Raw genomic sequence first — 12,231 nt, 5'->3', positions numbered from 1 at the left:
GCCATAGCCATGGCAACGCTCAGGCGTGGGCGGATCTGGAGCACAAGGGCGAGAGGGAGAAGGAAAGGGCGAGGGGAGCAGGCATCGAGTGGGAGAGGGGATCGAGGGGGCGCGGCTCTCGCCCTTATCCCCTCAGGACGGCGCCGGTGAGGTGGTGTGACGGGGACACGCGGGAGGAGCCCCGGTCGCATGAACAGGGGAGGAAGAGAGCGACCGGGGGAGGTGGACCATCTAGGTTGGGCCGGCTGGTCCGGATGGGCTAAGGCCCAGGGAGGGGGCAGGGGGTTTTCTTTCCTTTATTTCGTTTTGTTTTCTGTCTTTGATCTTTTCCCTTTTTTTGTTTAGTTTTCCCACACTGTTTTGCATTAAGTAGAGCCACCAAATGATTTTTGCTAAATGGGCCACTTGACACATATAAATACTTTGCAATATTTTTGAGTTGGTACAAAAAGCCTCAAAGCATTTGAGAGTGTCCTATTTTGGGAAATTGGAAAGGAAAAATAAGTGATGCTGGACCACTATTCTGGTTGCTAGGGTCAATGTGGAATTTCAAATAATGTTGGTATTGTTTTTATTATTGCTTTGGGATTATGTGCAACACTCTGAACATTTTTATTTTAACACTTGAAGAAATACTAATTTGACTTTATTTTAATTTGATTTTGAATTGAATTTTGAATCAGTTCCGGATCAACAATAACCGAGGTGATGTGGCATCATTAGTAGATGGTTACTGTAGCTTAATTCTCCGGGTGTCACAATCACCCTTTCCTCTTCAAGGAACACCAATGCAAGCTCAAGATGTAGCAAGAAGGATTTCTGGCGCCGTCGCCGGGGAGGTCTTCGTTCAAGTCAAGACATACCAAGTACCCATCACAAACGCATCTCCCTCGCATTTACATTATTTGACATTTGCCTCTCGCTTTCCTCTCCCCCACTTCACTCTTGCCGCTTGATTCACCCTCTCTTTCCCAATCTTCTTCGCTCTCTCTTTCTCTTGCCTTTTTCTGTTTGCTTGTGTGTTGGATTAATTGTCGCCGTGGCACAAGATAATACCAAATTGTGTGATTTCTCCTATACCAATAATAATGATTTCCTTAGTACTCTGATTGCTTCTCTTAATGATGTTGAGTCTTGTGAAATCAATGCTGTTTTGTTGAATTTTGTTATGAAAGATTAATTCTACGGCCTTCCTAGTGAAGATGTCGCTACCCATCTAAACAACTTTGTCGATTTGTGTGAGATGCAAAAAAAAAAGATACGGATAATGATATTGTTAAATTGAAGTTATTTTCATTTTTACTTAGAGATCGTGCTAAAGTGTGGTTTTCGTCTTTGCTTAAAAATAGTATTGATTCTTGGAACAAGTGCAAAGATGATTTTATCTCTAAGTATTTTCCTCCCGCTAAGATCATCACTGTTAGGAACGATATTATGAATTTTAAACAACTTGATCATGAGCATGTTACCCAATCTTGGGAAAGAATGAAATTGATGATTTGTAATTGCCCTACTCATGGTTTGAATTTATGGATGATCATACAAAAATTTTATGCCGGATTGAATTTTGCTTCTAGAAATCTTTTAGATTCGGTCGTCGGAGGCACGTTTATGGAAATGACCTTAGGAGAAGCTACAAAACTCCTTGATAATATCATGGCTAATTATTCTCAATGGCACACCGAACGATCTACTAGTAAAAAAGTGCATGCTATAGAAGAAATTAATGTTTTGAGTGGAAAGATGGATGAACTTATGATATTGTTTGCTACTAAGAGTGCTTCTATTGATACCAATGATATACCTTTATCTACCTTGATTGAGAATAATAATGAATCTATGGATGTAAATTTTGTTGGTAGGAATAATTTTAGCAACAATGCTTATAGAGGAAACTTTAATCCTAGACCGTTCCCTAATAATTCCTCTAATAATTATGGAAATTCCTACAATAACTCTTATGGTAATTTTAATAAGATGCCCTCTGATTTTGAAAATAGTGTGAAAGAATTTATGGTCTCTCAAAAGAATTTTAATGCCTTGATTGAAGAAAAATTGCTTAAAGTTGACGATTTGGCTAGGAACGTTGATAGACTTTCGCTTGAAGTTGATTCTTTGAAACTTAGATCTACTCCTCCTAAGCATGATATCAATGAGTCTCTCAAGTCTATGAGAATTTCCATTGATGAGTGCAAGGAAAGAACCGCTAGATTGCGTGCTAAGAAAGATTGCTTTGTTAAAGCGTGTTCTTCTAGTTCCCATGAAAATAATGATGAAGATCTTAAAGTTATTGATGTGTCTCCTATTAGATCTTTGTTTTGCAATATGAATCTTAATAATGATGGGACTGGAGATGAGTCAACTTTAGTTAAAAGGCGTCCCAATAATTCGGAGTTTTTAGATCTTGATGCTAAATTTGGTAAAAGTGGGATTGGAGAGGTAAAGACTTTAAATAGCATTGAACCCACTATTTTGGATTTCAAGGAATTTAATTATGATAATTGTTCTTTAGTAGATTGTATTTCCTTGTTGCAATCCGTGTTGAATTCTCCTCGTGCTTATAGTGAAAATAAAGCCTTTAGCAAACATATTGTTGATGCCTTGATGCAATCTTTTGATGAAAAACTTAATTTGGAAGTTTCTATACCTAGAAATCTTAATGATGAGTGGGAACCTACTATAAAGATTAAAATTAAAGATCATGAGTGTTATGCTTTATGTGATTTGGGTGCTAGTGTTTTCACGATTCCGAAAACTTTATGTGATATTCTAGGTTTCCATGATCTTGATGATTGCTCTTTAAATTTGCACCTTGCGGATTCCATCATTAAAAAGCCAATGGGAAGGATCAATGATGTTCTCATTGTTGCAAATAGAAATTTGGTGCCCGTAGATTTTATCGTTCTTGATATAGATTGCAAGCTTTCTTGTCCTATTATGCTTGGTAGACCTTTCTTAGAACGATTGGCGCGATTATTGATATAAAGGAAGGGAATATTAGATTCCAATTTCCATTAAGGAAAGGCATGGAGAACTTTCCAACAAAGAAAATTAAATTACCTTATGAATCTATCATGCGATCTACTTATGAATCAAGTGTCAAAGATGGCACTACTTAGATCTATCCTCGCTTTTATGCCTAGCTAGGGCGTTAAACGATAGCGTTAGTTGGGAGGCAACCCAATTTTATATGTGTTTTTTGTTTTTGTTCCTGTTTAGTAATAAATTTTGCATCTACCTTATGTTTAGATGCGTTTTCATGTTTTATTTAGTGTTTGTGCCAAGTAGAACTTATAGGATAACCTATGGTATGAGTTAATTTGATTCTGCTGAAAAACAGAAACTTTGCGCTCATGAGAAAAAATTCAATAAATCACTGAAACGTGATTTTGCGTTGATTCTTTTTGCTGTAGATCAAAAGAAAAATTACCTAAGACGTCCTATTTTGGTAGGATTTTTGGAGTTCCAGAAGTATTCAAAAGTTACAGATTGCTACAGACTGTTCTGTTTTTGTCAGATTCTGCCTTTTCGTGTGTTGTTTGCTTATTTTGATGCATCTATGGCTAGTATGTAAGGTTATGAACCATAGAGAACTTGGAATACAGTAGGTTTAACACCAATATAAATAAATAATGATTTTATTATAGTACCTTATGTGGTGGTTTTTCTTTCTTTCACTAACGGAGCTTATGAGATTTCCTGTTGAGTTTTGTGTTGTGAAGTTTTCAAGTTTTGGGTAAAGATTTGATGGACTATGGAATAAGGAGTGGCAAGAGACTAATCTTGGGGATGCCCATGGAACCCCAAGATATTCAAGAATAGCCAAAATCCTAAGCTTGGGGATGCCCCGGGAAGGCATCCCCTCTTTTGTCTTCGTTCATTGGTAATTTTACTTGGAGCTATATTTTTTATTCGCCACATGATATGTGTTTTGCTTGGAGCGTCTTGTATGATATTATCCTTTGCTTTTTAGTTTACCACAATCATCCTTGCTATACACACCTTTTGGGATAATCCCACTTGATTGGAATTTGTTAGAATACTCTATGTGCTTCACTTATATCTTTTGAGCTAGATAATTTTTGGTCTAGTGCTTCATTTATATCTTTTAGAGCACGGCGGTGGCTTAATTTTGTAGAAATTGCTAACCTCTCATGCTTCACTTATATTATTTTGATAGTTTCTTAGAACAGCATGGTATTTTCTATGGTTATACAATTGGTCGTAGAATGATGGGCATCCAAGTTGGGTATAATAAAAACTATCATAAAAGTGAATTGGATGCTATGATCAATTTGATACTTGATAATTGTTTTGAGATATGGAGGTGGTGATATTAGAGTCATGCTAGTTGATGTAATTGTGAATTTAAATAATACTTGTGTTGAAGTCGGCAAGTCCCGTAGCATGCACGTATAGTAAAAGTTGTGTAACAAATTTATTGCATGGGGTGCTCTTTTGATTGCCTTCCCGTGTGTGGAGGTCGGGGGCGCGCGATGGTTAACTCCTACCAACCTCCCCCTAGGAGCATGCGCATAGTGCTTGGTTTTTGATGACTTGTAGATTTTTTCAATAATTATATGAGTTCTTTATGACTAATGTTGAGTCCATGGATTATACGCACTCTCACCTTCCATCATTGCTAGCCTCTTCGGTACCGTGCATTGCCCTTTCCCACCTTGAGAGTTGGTGCAAACTTCGCCAGTGCATCCAAACCCCGTGATACGATACGCTCTATCACACATAAACCTCCTTATATCTTCCTCAAAATAGCCACTATACCTACCTATTATGGCATTTCCATAGCCATTCCGAGATATATTGCCATGCAACATTCCACCATTCCGTTTATCATCATGACATACATTACTATTGTCATATTGCCTTGCATGATCATGTAGTTGACATCGTATTTGTGGCAAAGCCACCATGCATAAATTTTCATACATGTCACTCTTGATTCATTACCCATCCCGGTACACCGCTGGAGGCATTCATATAAAGTCATATCTTGTTATAGTTTCGAGTTGTAATTCTCGAGTTGTAAATATATAGAAGTGTGATGATCATCATTATTAGAGCATTGTCCCTAAAGAAAAAAAGGAAAGGCCAAAAAGAAAAGAAAAAAAGGCCCAAAAATAAGGGGGGGCAATGTTACTATCTCTTTTTCCACACTTGTGCTTCAAAGTAGCACCATGTTCTTCATATAGCGAGTCTCATATGTTGTCACTTTCATATACTAGTGGGAATTTTTCATTATAGAACTTGGCTTGTATATTCCTACGATGGGCTTCCTCAAATTCCCTAGGTCTTCGTGAGCAAGCAAGTTGGATGCACACCCACTTAGTTTCTTTTATTGAGCTTTCATACATTTATAGCTCTAGTGCATCCGTTGCATGGCAATCCCTACTCTTCAAGTTGACATCAATTGATGGGCATCTCCATAGCTCGTTGATTGTCCTCGTCAATATGAGACTTTCTCCCTTTTTGTCTTCTCCACACAACCTCAACCATCATATTCTATTCCACCCATAGTGTTATATCCATGGCTCACACTCATGTATTGCGTGAAAGTTGAAAAAAGTTTGAGATTGCTAAAGTATGAAACAATTGCTTGGCTAAAATCGGGGTTGTGCTTGATGTGAGTATTTTGTGTGATCAAAATGAAGCATAGCCTAACTATATGATTTTGTAGGGATGAACTTTATTTAGCCATGTTATTTTGAGAAGACATGATTGCTTTGATTAGTATGCTTGAAGTATTACTATTTCTTATGTCAATATGAACTTTTATTTTGAATCATTTGGATCTGAACATTCATGCCACAATAAAGAGAAATACATTGAGAAATATGCTAGGTAGCATTCCACATAAAAAATTCTGTTTTATCATTTACCTACTCGAGGACAAGTAGGAATTAAGCTTGGGGATGCTTGATACGTCTCCAACGTATCTATAATTTTTTATTGTTCCATGCTATTATATTACCTGTTTTGGATGTTTATGGGCTTTACTTTACACTTTTATATCATTTTTGGGACTAACCTACTAATCGGAGGCCCAACCCATATTGCTGTTTTTTGCCTATTTCAGTGTTTCAAAGAAAAGGAATATCAAACGGAGTCCAAACGGAATGAAACCTTTGGGAGTGTGATTTTTGGAACGAACATGATCCAGGGGACTTGGAGTGCAAGTCAAGAAGCTGTCGAGGTGGCCACGAGGGTGGAGCCCCTCCCCCCCCCCTACTGGGCGCGCCCCCTATCTCATGGGCCCCTCGGGCGTCCACTGACGTACTTCTTCCTCCTATATATACCCACGTATCCCAAAAACATCAAGGGCGACCACGAAAGGCTATTTCCACCACTGTAACCTTCTGTATCTGCGAGATCCCATCTTGGAGCCATTGATGGTGCTCCACCGGAGGAGGAATCCACCACGGAGGGCCTCTACATCAAATCCAAGGCCTCTCCGATGAGTTGTAAGTAGTTTTGGGTCCATAGTTATTAGCTAGATGGCTTCTTCTCTCTCTTTGATTCTCAATACAAAGTTCTCCTTCCTCTTCTTGGAGATCTATTCAATGTAACTCTTTTTGTGGTGTGTTTGTCGAGATCCGATGAATTGTGGGTTTATGATCAAGTTTATCTATGAGAAATATTTTAATCTCCTCCGAATTCTTTTATGTGTGATTAAGTTATCTTTGCAAGTTTCTTCGAATTATCAGTTTGGTTGGGCCTACTAGGTTGATCTTTCTTGCAATGGGAGAAGTGCTTAGCTTTGGGTTCAATCGTGCGGTGTCCTTTCCCAGTGACAGCAGGGGCAGCAAGGCACATATTGTATTGTTTCCATCGAGGATAAAAAGATGGGGTTTATATCATATTGCATGAGTTTATCCTCATGTCATCTTTCTTAATGTGTTACTCTGTTCTTATGAACTTAATACTCTAGATGCATGTTGGATAGCGGTCGATGTGTCGAGTAATAGTAGTAGATGCAGGCAGGAGTCGGTCTACTTGTCATGGACGTGATGCCTATATACATGATCATGCCTAGATAATCTCATAATTATTCACTTTTCTATCAATTGCTCAACAGTAATTTGTTCACCCACCGTAATACTTATGCTATCTCGAGAGAAGCCACTAGTGAACCCTATGGCCCCGGGTCTATCTTTTATCATATAAGCTTTCAATCTACTTTTATTTGCATCTTTATTTTTCCAATCTATATTATAAAATACCAAAAATATATTTATCTTATCATACTATCTCTATCAGATCTCACTTTCGCAAGTGGCCGTGAAGGGATTGACAACCCCTTTATTGCGTTGGTTGCGAGTTCTTTGTTTGTTTGTGTAGGTGCGTGGGACTTGTGAGGAGCCTCCTACTGGATTGATACCTTGGTTCTCAAAAACTGAGGGAAATACTTACGCTACTGTGCTGCATCACCCTTTCCTCTTCAAGGAAAACCAACGCAAGCTCAAGACGTAGCAGATGGCAAAGTGAACAAAGGTATATTTGATATACATGTTATTGATGTGTACCTTATTAATTCTCGTAGTAGTGCCTGGGTATTTCATATCAGTTTGGTTGCTCATATTTGTAATCGAAACAGGGACTACAGATTAAACAAAGATTGGCTAAGGATGAGGTGATGATGCGCGTTGGGAATGGTTCCAAGGTCGATGTGATCACCGTCGACACGCTACCTCTACATCTACCTTCGGGATTAGTTTTAGACCTGAACAATTGTCATTTGGTGCGGCGTTGAGCATGAACATTATATCTAGATGTTGTTTAGTGTGAGACAGTTATTCATTTAAATCAGAGAATAATGGTTGTTCTATTTATATGAGTAATATCTTTTATGGTCATGCACCCTTGAAGAGTGGTCTGTTTCTGTTGAATCTCCGTCGTGGTGATACACATATTCATAATATTGATGCCAAAAGATGCAATATTGATAATGGTAGTGCAACATATTTGTAGCACTACTGTTTAGGTCATATCGATGTAAAGCACATGAAGAAACTCCATGCAGATGGACTTTTGGAATCACTTGATTATGAATTGTTTGATACTTCCAAACCGTGCCTCCTGGGCAAGATGACTAAAACTCTGTTCTCCGGAACAATGGAACGAGCCAATGACTTATTGGAAATAATACATACCAATGTATGTGGTCTGATGAGTGTTGAGACTCATGGTGGGTATCGTTATTTTCTGGCCTTCACAGATAATTTGAGAAGATATGGGTATATCTACTTAATGAAACACAAGTCTAAAACATTTGAAAAATTCAAAGAATTTCAGAGTGAAGTGGAGAATCATCATAACAAGAAAATAAAGTTTCTACGATCTGATCATGGAGGTGAATATTTGAGTTACGAGTTTGGCCTTCATTTAAAACAATGTGGAATAGTTTCACAACTCATGCCACCTGGAACACCACAGCGTAATGGTGTGTCCGAATGTCGTAACCACACTTTATTAGATATGGTGTGATCTATGATGTCTCTTACTAATTTACCACTATAGTTTTGGGGTTATGCATTAGAGACAACTGCATTCACATTAAATAGGGCACCGTCAAAATCAGTTGAGACGACACTGTATGAACTGTGGTTTGGCAATAAACCTAAATTGTCATTTCTTAAAGTTTGGGGATGAGATGCTTATGTCAAAAGGCTTCAGCCTGATAAGCTCGAACCCAAATCGAAAAAGTGTGTCTTCATAGGATACCCTAAGGAAACAATTGGGTACACCTTCTACCACAGATCCGAAGGCAAGATCTTTGTTGCTAAGAATGGAACGTTTCTAGAGAAGGAGTTTCTCTCGAAAGAAGTGAGTGGGAGGAAAGTAGAACTTGAAGAGGTAATTGTACCTTCTCTCAATTTAGAAAGTAGCTCATCCGAGAAATCCGTTCCCGTGATGCCTACACCAACTGGAGAGGAAGCTAATGATAATGATCATGAAACTTCAGATCAAGTTACTATAGAACGTCATAGGTCAACCAGAGCACGATCCGCACCAAAGTGGTATGGAAATCCTGTTCTGGAAGTCATGTTACTTGACCATGACGAACCTACGAACTATGATGAAGCTATGATGAGCCCAGATTCCGGTAAATGGCTTGAGGCCATGAAATCTGAGATTGGATCCATGCATGAGAACAAAGTGTGGACTTTGGTGGATTTTCCCAATGATCAGCAACCCATAGAGAATAAATGGATCTTCAAGAAGAAGACTGACGTTGATGGTAATGTTACTCTCTATAAAGCTCGACTTGTCGCAAAAGGTTTTCGACAAGTTCAAGGAGTTGACTACGATGAAACTTTCTCACCCTTAGCGATGCTTAAGTCTGTCTGAATCATGTTAGCAATTACCGCATTTTATGAATATGAAATCTGGCAAATGAATGTCAAAACTGCATCCTTAATGGATTACTTAAAGAAGAATTGTATATGACACAACCAGAAGGTTTTGTCGATCCTAAAGGTGCGAACAAAGTGTGCAAGCTCCAGTGATCCATTTATGGACTGGTGCAAGCATCTCGGAGTTGGAATATATGCTTTGATGAGGTGATCAAAGCAAATGGTTCTATACAGACTTTTGGAGAAGCTTGTATTTACAAGAAAGTGAGTGGAAACTCTTTAGCATTTCTAATATTATATGTGGATGACATATTGTTGATTGTAAATGATATAGAATTTCTGGATAGCATAGAAGGATACTTGAATAAAAGTTTTCCAATGAAAGATCTCGGTGAAGCTGCTTATATATTGGGCATCAAGATCTATAGAGATAGATCAAGACGCTTGATAGGACTTTCACAAAGCATATACCTTGATAAAGTTTTGAAGAAGTTCAAAATGGATCAGTCAAAGAAAGGGTTCTTCCCTGTGTTACAAGGTGTGAAGTTGAGTCAGACTCAATGCCCGACCACTGCAGAAGATAGAGACAAAATGAAAGTCATTCCCTATTCCTCATCCATAGGTTCTATCATGTATGCTATGTTGTGTACCAGACCTGATGTGTGTCGTGCTATAAGTTTAGCAGGGAGGTACCAAAGTAATCCAGGAGTGGATCACTGGACAGTAGTCAAGAACATCCTGAAGTACTTGAAAAGGACTAAGGATATGTTTCTCGTTTATGAAGGTGACAAAGAGCTTGTCGTAAATGGTTACGTCGATGCTAGCTTTGACACTGATCTGGATGACTCTAAGTCACAAACCAGATACGTATTTTTATTGAATGGTGGAGCTGTCAGTTGGTGCAGTTCCAAGTAGAGCGTCATGGCGGGATCTATGTGTGAAATGGAGTACATAGATGCTTCGAAAACAGCAAATGAAGGAGTTCATAACCGATCTAGGTGTAATACCTAGTGCATCGGGTCCAATGAAAATCTTGTGTGACAATACTGGAGCAGTTGCCTTGGCGAAGGAATTCAGATTTCACAAAAAGACCAAACACATCAAGAGACGCTTCAACTCCATCCGTGATCTAGTCAAGGAGGGAGACATAGAGATTTGCAAAATACATATGGATCTGAATATGGCAGACCCGTTGACTAAGCCTCATCCATGAGCAAAACATGATCAGCACCAAAACTCCATGGGTGTTAGAATCATTACTATGTAATCTAGATTATTGACTCTAGTGCAAGTGGGAGACTGAAGGAAATATTCCCTAGAGGAAATAATAAGTTCTTATTTTATATTTCCTTATTCATGATAAATGTTTATTATTCATGCTAGAATTGTATTAACCGGAAACTTGATACATGTGTGGATACATAGACAAAACACTGTGTCCCTAGTATGCCTCTACTTGACTAGCTCGTTAATCAAAGATGGTTAAGTTTCCTAGCCATAGACATGTGTTGTCATTAGATGAACGAGATCACATCATTGGGAGAATGATGTGATGGACAATACCCATCCGTTAGCTTAGCATAATGATCGTTCATTTTTATTGCTACTCATTTCTTCATGTCAAATACATATTCCTCCGACTATGAGATTATGCAACTCCCGGATACCGGAGGAATGCCTTATGTGCTATCAAACTTCACAACGTAACTGGGTGATTATAAAGATGCTCTACAGGTATCTCCGAAGGTGTTTGTTGGGTTGGCATAGATCGAGATTAGGATTTGTCACTCCGAGTATCGAAGAGGTATCTCTGGGCCCTCTCGATAATGCGCATCATAAGAAGCCTTGCAAATAATGTGACTAATGAGTTAGTTGCGGGATGATGCATTAAGGAACGAGTAAAGAGACTTGCTGGTAAATAGGTTGAGGGCCTGTTTGGTTCATAAGTCCTAGGACTTTTTCTAGTCCCAACTAAAAAGTCCCTAGTCCCTAAAAAGTCCCTCCATATTTGTTTTCAGAGACTAAAAAGTCCCTAGTCCTTTCCTAGAGGTTATTAAATGACCATGTTGCCCCTAGTATATAGAAAAATAACAATCAAACAACACCATGGGGTGGCGGGCCAATGAATGCATGGAGGGGCATTGTTGGAAAAGTCCCAAAAAGTCCCAAAAAAGACTCTCCTTGAGAGTCTTCTTCATTTAGTCCCAAATGCCTAGTTTAGTCCCTAAAAAGTCCCTCTCGTTTGGTAAAAAAGTCTCTAAGAGGGAATTTTTCTAGTCCCTACACAAAAAAGTCCCTCGAAACAAACACCCCTTGAACTAGGTATGAAGATACTGACGATCGAATCTCGGGCAAGTAACATACCGATGACAAAGGGAATAACGTATGTCGTAATAATGGTTCGACCGATAAAGATATTTCATAGAATATGTAGGAGCCAATATGAGCATCCAAGTTCCGCTGTTGGTTATTGACCGGAGAGGTGTCTCGGTCATGTCTACATAGTTCTCGAACCCGTAGGGTCCGCACGCTTAACGTTCGATGATGATTTGCATTATATGAGTTATGTGATTTGGTGACCGAATGTTGTTCGGAGTCCCGGATGAGATCACGGACATGACTAGGAGTCTCGAAATGGTCGAGAGGTAAATATTGATATATTGTATTATAGTATTAGGACACCGGAAGTGTTCCGGAATGTATTGGATACATATTGGAGTACCAGGGGGTTATCGGAACCCCCCGGGGGAAGATATGGGCCATATGGGCCTTAGGAGGGAGCACACCAGCCCACAAAGGGGTGCCCCCCCCCCAAGGAAGGAGGCTGAATAGGATTAGGAGGAGAGGGCGGCACCCCCCT

This window comes from Triticum dicoccoides, chromosome 6B (genome assembly GCF_002162155.2).
Source record: "Triticum dicoccoides isolate Atlit2015 ecotype Zavitan chromosome 6B, WEW_v2.0, whole genome shotgun sequence".
NCBI classification, from domain to species: domain Eukaryota; kingdom Viridiplantae; phylum Streptophyta; class Magnoliopsida; order Poales; family Poaceae; genus Triticum; species Triticum dicoccoides.
Note: the sequence above shows the minus strand (reverse complement) of the source record.